A 10,546-nucleotide genomic window follows, 5' to 3' on the forward strand; every position below is an offset into this window, starting at 1 on the left:
GAAATCCTCATATTTAACCACTAAAAAGCGAAAAAGGTTTTCGACGTTTCTCTCAAAACGCTAGATTTTGCCGTGTTTTTTTTCGACTTCTGGGACTTTATTACTTCTGGCCTTTATTTCATTATGAATTGACTGAATAATAATTATTATCATCATTATTATCATTACTGTCATTATTTTAATGATTATCATTATAGTCATTATCATCATGATTATCATTTTCATTTTCATCATTATTGCAGTTATAATAATTATTATGCTCATTATTACTGCTATTTTTATCATTATAACTATTTATGATAAAAAATAGCAATAATAATTACCATAATAATTATTATAACTGCAATAATGATGATTATAATAATGATAATCATGATGAAAATGACTATAATGATAATAATCATAAAAATAATGACAGTGATGATAATAATGCTGATAATAATTATTATTCAGTCCATTTATAATGAAATAAAGGCCAGAAGTAATAAAATCCCAAATGTCGGAAAAACGGCAAAATCTAGCGTATTACAGCCTTTTGAGAGAAACGTCGAAAACCCCCATTTTTTGCTTTTTAATGGTAATTATGAGGATTTTAACATTAATTCAGGTAATTATGATGATTTTCATGAGAAATCCTTTATTATTGACAATAGTGATGATAATTATGATGATAATGACAATGATAATGACAATAATAATGATAAAATCTTATTTATATTGATAATGTTCATAATAACAGCAATAATTAACTCTATTCCAATAATTTTCATATTGATAATGGCAATAGAAATAATAATATCATCCTTGTCATTATAATAATTATTATTGTCATTATTATTTCTACAATTATCATTATGTAAATAGTTATAACGATATAAATAGCAATAATAATGAGCATGATAATTATTATAACTACAATAATGATGATAATAATAATGATAATCTTGATGATAATGACTTTAATGATATTAATCATGAAAATGATGATAGTAATGAAAATGATTATAATAATAATTATTCAGTCCATTTATAATGAAATAAAGGCCAGAAGTAAAGTCGGAAAAACGGCAAAATCTAGCGTATTACAGCCTTTTAAGAGAAACATCGAAAAAAAACCTTTTTCGCTTTTTAATGGTAATTATGAGGATTTTAACATTAATTCAGGTAATTATGAAGATTTTCATGAAAATTCCTTTATTATTGACAATAATGATGATAATTATGATGATAATTACAATGATAATGACAATAATAACGATAAAATCATAAACATAATGATAATTTTCATAATTACTGCAATGATAGCAATAAATAACCCTATTTATTTAGGTAAGGTTAGGTTAGGTTAGGCTCGGCTCAGATTTGATCAGGAGACCCCAAATTCCGTTTTCTTACATAAGGTTTATATTAAATCAGTTTAATGGATGTTAGGTTACATTAGCTGGAATTTGGTTAGGTTAGGTTAGGTTAGGTTAGGCTCAGCTTTGATCAGGAGACCCCAAATTCCGTTTTCTTACATAAGGTTTATATTAAATCAGTTTAATGGAGGTTAGGTTACATTAGCTGGAATTTGGTTAGGTGAAGTTAGGTTAGGTTAGGTTACGTTATGCTCAGCTTTGATCAGGAGACTCCAAATTCCGTCTTTTTACATAAGGTTTATATTAAATCAGTTTAATGGAGGTTAGCTTACATTAGCTGGAATTTGGTTAGGTTAGGTTAGGCTCATCTTTGATCAGGAGACCCTAAATTCCGTTTTCTTACATAGGGTTTATATTAAATCAGTTTAATGGAGGTTAGGTTACATTAGCTGGAATTTGGTTAGGTTAGGTTAGGTTAGGTAAGGCTCAGCTTTGATCAGGAGACCCCAAATTCCGTTTTCTTACATAAGGTTTATATTAAATCAATTTAATGGAGGTTAGGTTACATTAGCTGGAATTTGGCTAGGTTAGGTTAGTTTAGGTTAGGTTAGGCTCAGATTTGATCAGGAGACCCCAAATTCCAACTTCTTACATAAGGTTTATATAAAATCAGTTTAATGGAGGTTAGGTTACATTAGCTGGACTTTGGTTAAGTTAGGTTAGGTTAGGTTAGGCTCAGCTTTGATCAGGAGACTCCCAAGTTCCGTTTTCTTACATAAGGTTTATATTAAATCAGTTTAATGGAGGTTAGGTTACATTAGCTGGAATTTGGTTAGGTTAGGTTAGGTTAGGTTACGTTAGGTTAGGCTCAGCTTTGATCAGGAGACCCCAAATTCCGTTTTCTTACATAAGGTTTATATTAAATCAGTTTAATGGAGGTTAGGTTACATTAGCTGGAATTTGATTAGGTTAAGTTAGGTTAGGTTAGGTTAGGTTAGCCTCAGCTTTGATCAGGAGACCCAAAATTCCATTTTCTTACATAAGGTTTATATTAAATCAGTTTATTGGAGGTTAGGTTACATTACCTGTAATTTAGTTAGGTTAGGTTAGGCTTAGATTTGATGAGGAGACCCCAAATTCCCTTTTCTTACATAAGGTTTATATTAAATCAGTTTAATGGAGGTTATGTTAAATTAGCTGGAATTTGGTTAGGTTAGGTTAGGTTAGGTTAGGCTCAGCTTTGATCAGGAGACCCCAAATTCCGTCTTCTTACATAAGGTTTCTATAAAATCAATTTAATAGAGGTTAGGTTACATTAGCTGGAATTTGGTTAGGTTAGGTTAGTTTAGGTTAGGTTAGGCTCAGATTTGATCAGGAGACCCCAAATTCCGACTTCTTACATAAGGTTTATATTAAATCAGTTTAATGGAGGTTAGGTTACATTAGCTGGAATTTGGTTAAGTTAGGTCAGGTTAGGTTAGGCTCAACTTTGATCAGGAGACTCCCAAGTTCCGTTTTCTTACATAAGGTTTATATTAAATCATTTTAATGGAGGTTAGGTTACATTAGCTGGAATTTGGTTAGGTTAGGTTAGGTTAGGTTACGTTAGGTTAGGCTCAGCTTTGATCAGGAGACTCCAAATTCCGTTTTCTTACATAAGGTTTATATTAAATCAGTTTAATGGAGGTTAGGCTACATTAGCTGGAATTTGGTTAGGTTAGGTTAGGTTAGGTTAGGTTAGCCTCAGCTTTGATCAGGAGACCCCAAATTCCGTTTTCTTACATAAGGTTTATATTAAATCTGTTTAATGGAAGTTAGGTTACATTAGCTGGAATTTGGTTAGGTTAGGTTAGGTTAGGTTAGGTTAGGCTCAGCTTTGATCAGGAGACCCTAAATTCCGTCTTCTTACATAAGGTTTATATCAAATCAGTTTAATGGAGGTTAGGTTACATTAGCTGGAATTTGCTTAGGTTAGGTTAGGTTAGGTGAGGCTCAGCTTTGATCAGGAGACCCCAAATTCCGTCTTCTTACATAAGGTTTATATCAAATCAGTTTAATGGAGGTCCGGTTACATTAGCTGGAATTTAGTTAGGTTAGGTTAGGTTAGGTGAGGCTCAGCTTTGATCAGGAGACCCAAAATTCCGTTTTCTTACATAAGGTTTGTATTAACTCAGTTTAATGGAGGTTAGGTTACATTAGATGAAATTTGGTTAGGTTAGGTTCGGTTAGGCTCAGATTTGATCAGGAGACCCCAAATTCCGTATTCTTACATAAGGTTTATATTAAAATAGTTTAATGGAAGTTAGGTTACATTAGCTGGAATTTAGGTAGGTTAGGTTAGATTAGGTTAGGTTAGGTACAGGTTTGATCAGAAGACCCCGATTTTCGTTTTCTTAAGTAAGGTTTATATTAAATTAGTTTAATGGAGGTTAGTTTACATTAGCTGGAATTTGTTAGGTTAGATTAGGTTAGGTTAGGTTAGGTAAGGCTCAGATTTGATCAGGAGACCCTAAATTCCGTTTTCTTACAAAAGCTTTATATTAATTCAGTTTAATGGAGGTTAGGTTACATTAGCTGGAATTTGGTTAGGTTAGGTTAGGCTCAGATTTCATCAGGAGACCCCAAATTCCGTTTTCTTACATAATGTTTATATTAAATCAGTTTAATAGAAGTTATGTTACATTAGCTGGAATTTGGTTAGTTTAGGTTAGGTTAGTTTAGGTTAGGTTAGGCTCAGCTTTAATCAGGAGACCACAAATTCCGTTTTCTTACATGAGGTTTATATTAAATCAGTTTAATGGAGGTTAGGTTACATTAGCTGGAATTTCGTTAGGTTAGGTTAGGGTAGGTTAGGTGTGGTTATGTTAGGCTCAGATTTAATTAGGAGATCCCAAATTCCGTCTTCTTACATAAGATTTATATTAAATCAGTTTAATGGAGGTTAGGTTACATTAGCTGGAATTTGTTTAGGTTAGGTTAGGTTAGGTTAGGTTAGGCTCAACTTTGATCAGGAGACCCCCAAGTTCCGTTTTCTTATATAAGATTTATATTAAATCAGTTTAATGGAGGTTAGGTTACATTTATTGGAATTAGGATAGGTTAGGTTAGGTTAGGTAAGGTTACGTTACGCTCAGATTTGATCAGGAGACCCCAAATTCCGTTTTCTTACATAAGGTTTATATTAAATCAGTTTATTGGAGATTAGGTTAAATTAGCTGGAATTTGGTTAGGTTAAGTTAGGTTAGGTTAGGTTCAGATTTGATCAATAGACCGCAAAGTCCGTCTTCTTAGAAAAGATTTATATTAAATCAGTTTAATGGAGGTTAGGTTACATTAGCTGGAATTTGGTTAGGTTAGGTTAGGTTAGGTTAGGTTTGGCTTATCTTTGATCAGGAAACCCCGAATTTCCGTTTTCTTACATAAGTTTTATATTAAATCAGTTTAATGGAGGTTAGGTTACATTAGCTGGAATTTGGTTAGGTTAGGTTTGGTTAGGTTTGCTCAGGTTTGATGAGACCCCAAATTCCGTCTTCTTACATAAGATTTATATTAAATCAGTTTAATGGAGGTTAGGTTACATTAGCTGGAATTTGCTTAGGTTAGGTTAGGTTAGGTTAGGTTAGGCTCAGCTTTGATCAGGAGACCCCAAATTCCGTTTTCTTACATAAGGTTTATATTAAATCAGTATAATGGAGGTTAGGTTACATTAGCTGGAATTTGGTTAGGTTAGGTTAGGTTAGGCTCAGCTTTCAGAATCAGAATCAGAATCAGAATCAAATAATTTATTTAGCCAAATACAATACATCAACAAAAATACAACATATTACACTTGTGGTATGGCTGAGTCCTCCAGGAGTGAAACTCCCTTAGGAAGGCCCCTTGAACTATTAAACATTAAAAACTAGGAATAGAAATCAGGACATAATGTAATTAAATAAGTAAACTAATCATACTAATACTGAATGACATTATACATAATGATATTAAGGAAATTACAGGCAGAATAGCATGACATACATTATATGTATAAATATAAATATACACGCATACACATACACACGCATACCTACATAGACATACACTCATATACATACTCATATATAAACATGGACATATGCATACAAATATACATATACATACCTCCACACACACAGACATACACAAGTATATATATAAATACACAAATAATTACAGTATAGGAGAAAATACAAAGATGCAAGGGCAAATAATAGAAAAATATAATATAAATGAAGTACAGTTAAATATTATATGATATACTGTGAGAACAAAAAACATTTCAGTGATCGTTTAAAAGAGGACAAAGTAGCACAGCTACGTACATCATCAGGGAGAGCATTCCAGAGAGTTGGTCCATGATACAGTATACATGATTTAGATTGATCAGACTGCATGAATGGAACATCTAGCAAGTCATTACCTCTTAGGGGATATCTGTCGTTAGTTCTGTGGTGAAACATGTCATTGCTTTGGGAATTTAGGCTTTTAAAAACAAAGAGTGCACAGCAGTAAGTATTAATTTCCTTGATTTTTAGAATTCTAAGATTTAGGAAGGCTTCGTGAGTGTGATCATTTCTTCTAAGACCTAAGATGCTACGCACAATTCTTTTTTGAGTTATATGTAAAGGTTTAAGTGAGGTAGAGCATGTAGCTCCCCAAATAATTTGCCCATAAATAAAATGTGGGTAAACCAATGTGTAATATAATTGCTGTAAGGCTTTCAAGGGTAATGTTTTGCGTAGTTGATGAAGAAGTCCACAAAGTTTATTTAGTTTAGATACTATATTGCCTATGTGAGTTTTCCAATTTAATTGAGAATCAATGTGAATCCCAAGGAACTTAGTATGAAAAACCCTTTTGATTGGGACATTTGCGACATTGACATGAGGTATAACAGGAGGCATGTCTTTATTCCTATGAAAAATTATATAATGTGTCTTGTCGACATTCAGGGTAAGCCTATTTAGGGTCATCCATCTTCTTATACTTATCATTTCACTGTTTGTGGAGTTGATCAAATCTATAATGGAGTGCCCCGAAGCGTAACAGCAAGTATCGTCAGCATAGAGAGTGAAGCTCAGACAGCTCGCATTGACAATATCATTGATATAAAGAAGAAACAGAATGGGTCCCAAGATGGAGCCCTGTGGGACTCCATGAGCGATAGTTCTTTTAGAGGAGTTGCAGTCATTGAAAACTACATACTGTGTGCGGTTTGACAGATACGAAGCGAACCAAGCATGTACACTCCCTTTTATACCATAATGGTATAATTTTTCCAAAAGAATTCGATGGTTGACCGTATCGAATGCTTTGGAAAGGTCTAAAAATATAGCAAGAGTAAATTTACGACCATCAAAAGATTTTAAAGTTTCATTTGTGAAGTCTGAAACCGCTAATTCAGATGATTTGTTCTTCAAGAAACCATACTGACAATTGTTGATTATATCATTTGCATAAAGAAAATCAGTTAATCTAATGGACATGATTTTTTCAAAGATTTTGCTAAAAGCTGTTAGTATGGAAATTGGGCGATAGTTATTAAGGCAAGGGGTGCCAGTCTTGAACATGGGATGAACTTTGGCAATCTTAAGTTTCGTGGGAAATACTCCCATGCTAAATGATATAGTGATTACATGTTTCAGGGGCTTGAGAATGCAAGGAAGTATTTTCTTAATAATGTTGATGGGAATGCAGTCGTCCCCTGGAGAGGAAGTTTTAAGGCCATTAACAACATTGATGATGTCTCTGTCTGTTATCGGAGTCAGGCTCATGTGGTTGTTGTTGGAGGGCCCGAGAAATTCTTTAAAGTCTCCGTCCACATTAGGGGTTGATCGTGACAGATTTTCGCCTATGTTTATAAAATATTTGTTAAATTCATTTGTAATGACGTTTGGGTCATCGATTTCTTTCTCATCTATTATTACTTTGTCAGTTTTTTGTTTATTATTCCTGTGAAGAACATCATTTAGAATTTGCCATGTCTTCTTAGTGTCACCTGCACTTTGGTCAAGCTTCATTTTGTAATGATCTGCCTTTGCCTTCCGAATGGTTAGTTTTAAGCGGTTGCGAAGAGACCGAAATGTCTCGCCGTAGGAGAGTGGCCACTTTGCATATTTCTTTTGAAGTTTGTTTTTTTCTTTGATTAAGTTTCTTATTTCACATGTAATGTATGGTTTCTTAAAGGACTTGGATTTTAGTGACTTACATTTTAATGGGAAAAATCTTTCAAAGGAGGGGATAAAAAGACTAATGAAATTATCATAGGCAACCTCGGGATTGTGAGAGGCAAACACGAGGTCCCAACATACTTCTGTAAGGTGGCTTTTAAAATTGGTTATATTGGTTTCTTTATAGTCGCGATAGTAAAATGTTTTCTCAGTTTTAGGTTCATTATGTTGTAATTCTAGGTTAAAAGTACTAAAAACAGGAAAATGATCTGATATGTTGCAGTATATAACCCCACTTGCTTTCAATTTTGGTAAAAAATTTGTCCAGATATGATCTATTAAGGAGGCAGAGTTTCCTTGAACTCTAGTAGGCTTGGTGACTGCTGAGAAGAAGAGCCTAGAATTAAGGGTGGAGACGGTTTCCCTGACTTTGTTATCAGAGTCGGCCTTGAGGAGGTCTAGGTTAAAATCCCCACTGATGAGACACTTCTTGTTTTCTTGAGAGGCAGTCTCGATTATTAACTGAATCTTTTCCAGAAAAAGAGAGAAGTTACTTTTTGGGCGCCTATACAATTGCCCAATCAGTAAGCTCTCGTTGTTAATTGTTATTTCAGTAAAAATTGACTCAATGAAATCTTCTTGGAAAGATAGGTCAGCTCTATCACGAGAGGAAAATCTATCATGAACATAGAGGGCAACGCCCCCGCTGTTTCTAGAGTGGTGCGAGAAGTATGCATGGTAGTCAGGGAGGGTGAAGAGGTGTTGAATGTCTTGAGTGAGTCTAGTTTCAGAGAAACCTATCACATCAAAACTATTCGGATGTAGACATTGCAAAGTAAATTCATCAAAATGATTGGGTAGGCTACATATGTTATGGCTGATAATAGACAAGTGAGTCATAGATGCATTGTTAGAAGTAATAGAATCAGGAAAGACGTAAGAACAATTTGGATTTATCACGTTAAGCAAATTAGATACGAAATTATCTGCTCCTAGAGAATCAAAAGAATGAAAATGGTCATCAGAGGCGTCGATTTTAACGTTATGAAATGATCTTGATTCTAGTACTTCTAAGCTAATAACCTGGGCGACATTATCGGAAGTGAATACATTCGATAAAGCATCATCATTCAGATCTTGGAAAGGAAAAGTGAATGCACAATCCATATTGAATTAATAAAATGTGTTAGGTACGTGGTACAGATTTGTAAATTACCAGAAACGGCATCACTTCTTATTTCTCAGACGCTGGCTGACGGGACTAAATGGGGGTGGGGGGCCAAGGGCCGTGGCTCCCACAGGAGATCTCAGCACCGTCGAGTAGGAGTGTCGTGCGGGTGGCGGGGTGTTAAAGCAAGGACCCGAAGGGCGCTGCATCAGGGGTGACGGCGCGTCAGACAGCGAGCCGGGGCGAGGACGGGACTGTAGCGGAGTGGGCAGCCTTAGTGGGTCGAAGGCAGTGCCTGGAGGCGGCATGGGGAGGGCTGAGTCAGGAGGGGCGCGAGGACGCTGGCGCTCGGTTACAACCAGCTTCCTGTAGCTGAAGAAGGCGTTCTTGCCCTCGCTCCTCGCCTGCCTCAGCTGCTCCAGCTGATCCTTCCGGGCCTTGATGGTGCCTGCGCAGAAGTCTTCGTTCACGAACACCCTGCCAGGAGCATTCTTAAACTTAGCTTTATCCTTGAACACTGCCTCGCGATCCACGAAACTCGCGAATTTGGCCACGATGTCTCTGGGCCTATCGTGAGTTGGGCGCCCCACACGGTGGGCGCGTTCGATCTTGGGCGTGATGTGGAGGTGTTGTCGCAGCAGGTCTGATAGTTTCCGCTGGCACATCTCCCAGGTCTCGCCGCGCTCCTCCGGGATGCCCGAGAATCGTAGGTTATTGCGACGTCCCTGGTCGTCCTGGTAGTCCAGCCGCTCCGTCATTCTCGCCAGGTCGCTCTTCAGGTCGGTGTTCTCCCTCGACAGGGCACTCAAGCGCTCTTTCAGTTCCTCGGCACCGCGCCTTGCAGCCTCCTCCCGTGCCTTGAGATCCTTGATTTCCTTGTGGGCGAACTCCAGACTTCAAATTGCCTCGCCCAAGCGAGAGCTGAGGCTCTCATTCTGGAGAGACATCTCGCGCTGGATTCACTCCAAGGCTTCGCCCAGTAGCTTGCTCTGTAGGTCGATCAAACCGTTCACTTCTGCACGGGTCAGGGACGGCGAATTGATGGGAGAAGGTCAACTGGGTGGCATCGTGCAGCAGAGCTCGTATCACCTGGTCCACAGGTCAAGTTTGTTGGCACACTCGATAGAACAGCAGCAAGAGCAGTAGGTGGCGCGGCAGGAGGCGCAGCAGAAGGAGCCGAGGGTAGTGCGGCAGAGAGGAGAGGCAGCGAGGGCTCAGCGAAGAGGAGGCTCACAGGAGAAGTTTGTTGGCACACTTGATAGTACAGCAGCAGGGGCAGTAGGTGGCGTGGCAGGAGGCGCAGCAGAAGGGGCAGAGGGTAGCGCGGCAGAAGGGAGGCGCGCGCAGACTCAGCAATGAGGAGCGAGGCGGGTGGCCGTTGAGATAGAGGGGGGGGGGTGCGGGGCAAGAGTTCGTTAGCGTGGTGATGGGTCGAGAGCTGGGTAAGGTCACGTGACTTTGTTGTGCGCATGCGCAAACCGGGCAACACGATTCGAAGGGGGGTGGGGCGGACGATTTTCAAATATCAGTGCACACAAAATTTCTTAAGCCAAATATCGTGTCAGGACGATCACTGAAACTTCCTTTACTCACAGGTGATGTTTGGAGACCTGTTTGTGACCTTTAACTCTCGAAAAAACTACCAAATCACCGAGCACAAGCAAGCGTGACTGCCGTTGACAGCGGGCGTATATATTTAAGTTTAAGTTAGGTTAGGTTGGGTTAGGCTCAGCTTTGATCAGGAGACCCCAAGTTCCGTTTTCTTACATAAGGTTTATATTAAATCAGTTTAATGGAGGTTAGGTTACATTAGCTGGAATTTAGTTAGGTTA

This window comes from Penaeus vannamei, chromosome 11, assembly GCF_042767895.1.
Source record: "Penaeus vannamei isolate JL-2024 chromosome 11, ASM4276789v1, whole genome shotgun sequence".
In the NCBI taxonomy this organism is placed as follows: Eukaryota; Metazoa; Arthropoda; class Malacostraca; order Decapoda; family Penaeidae; genus Penaeus; species Penaeus vannamei.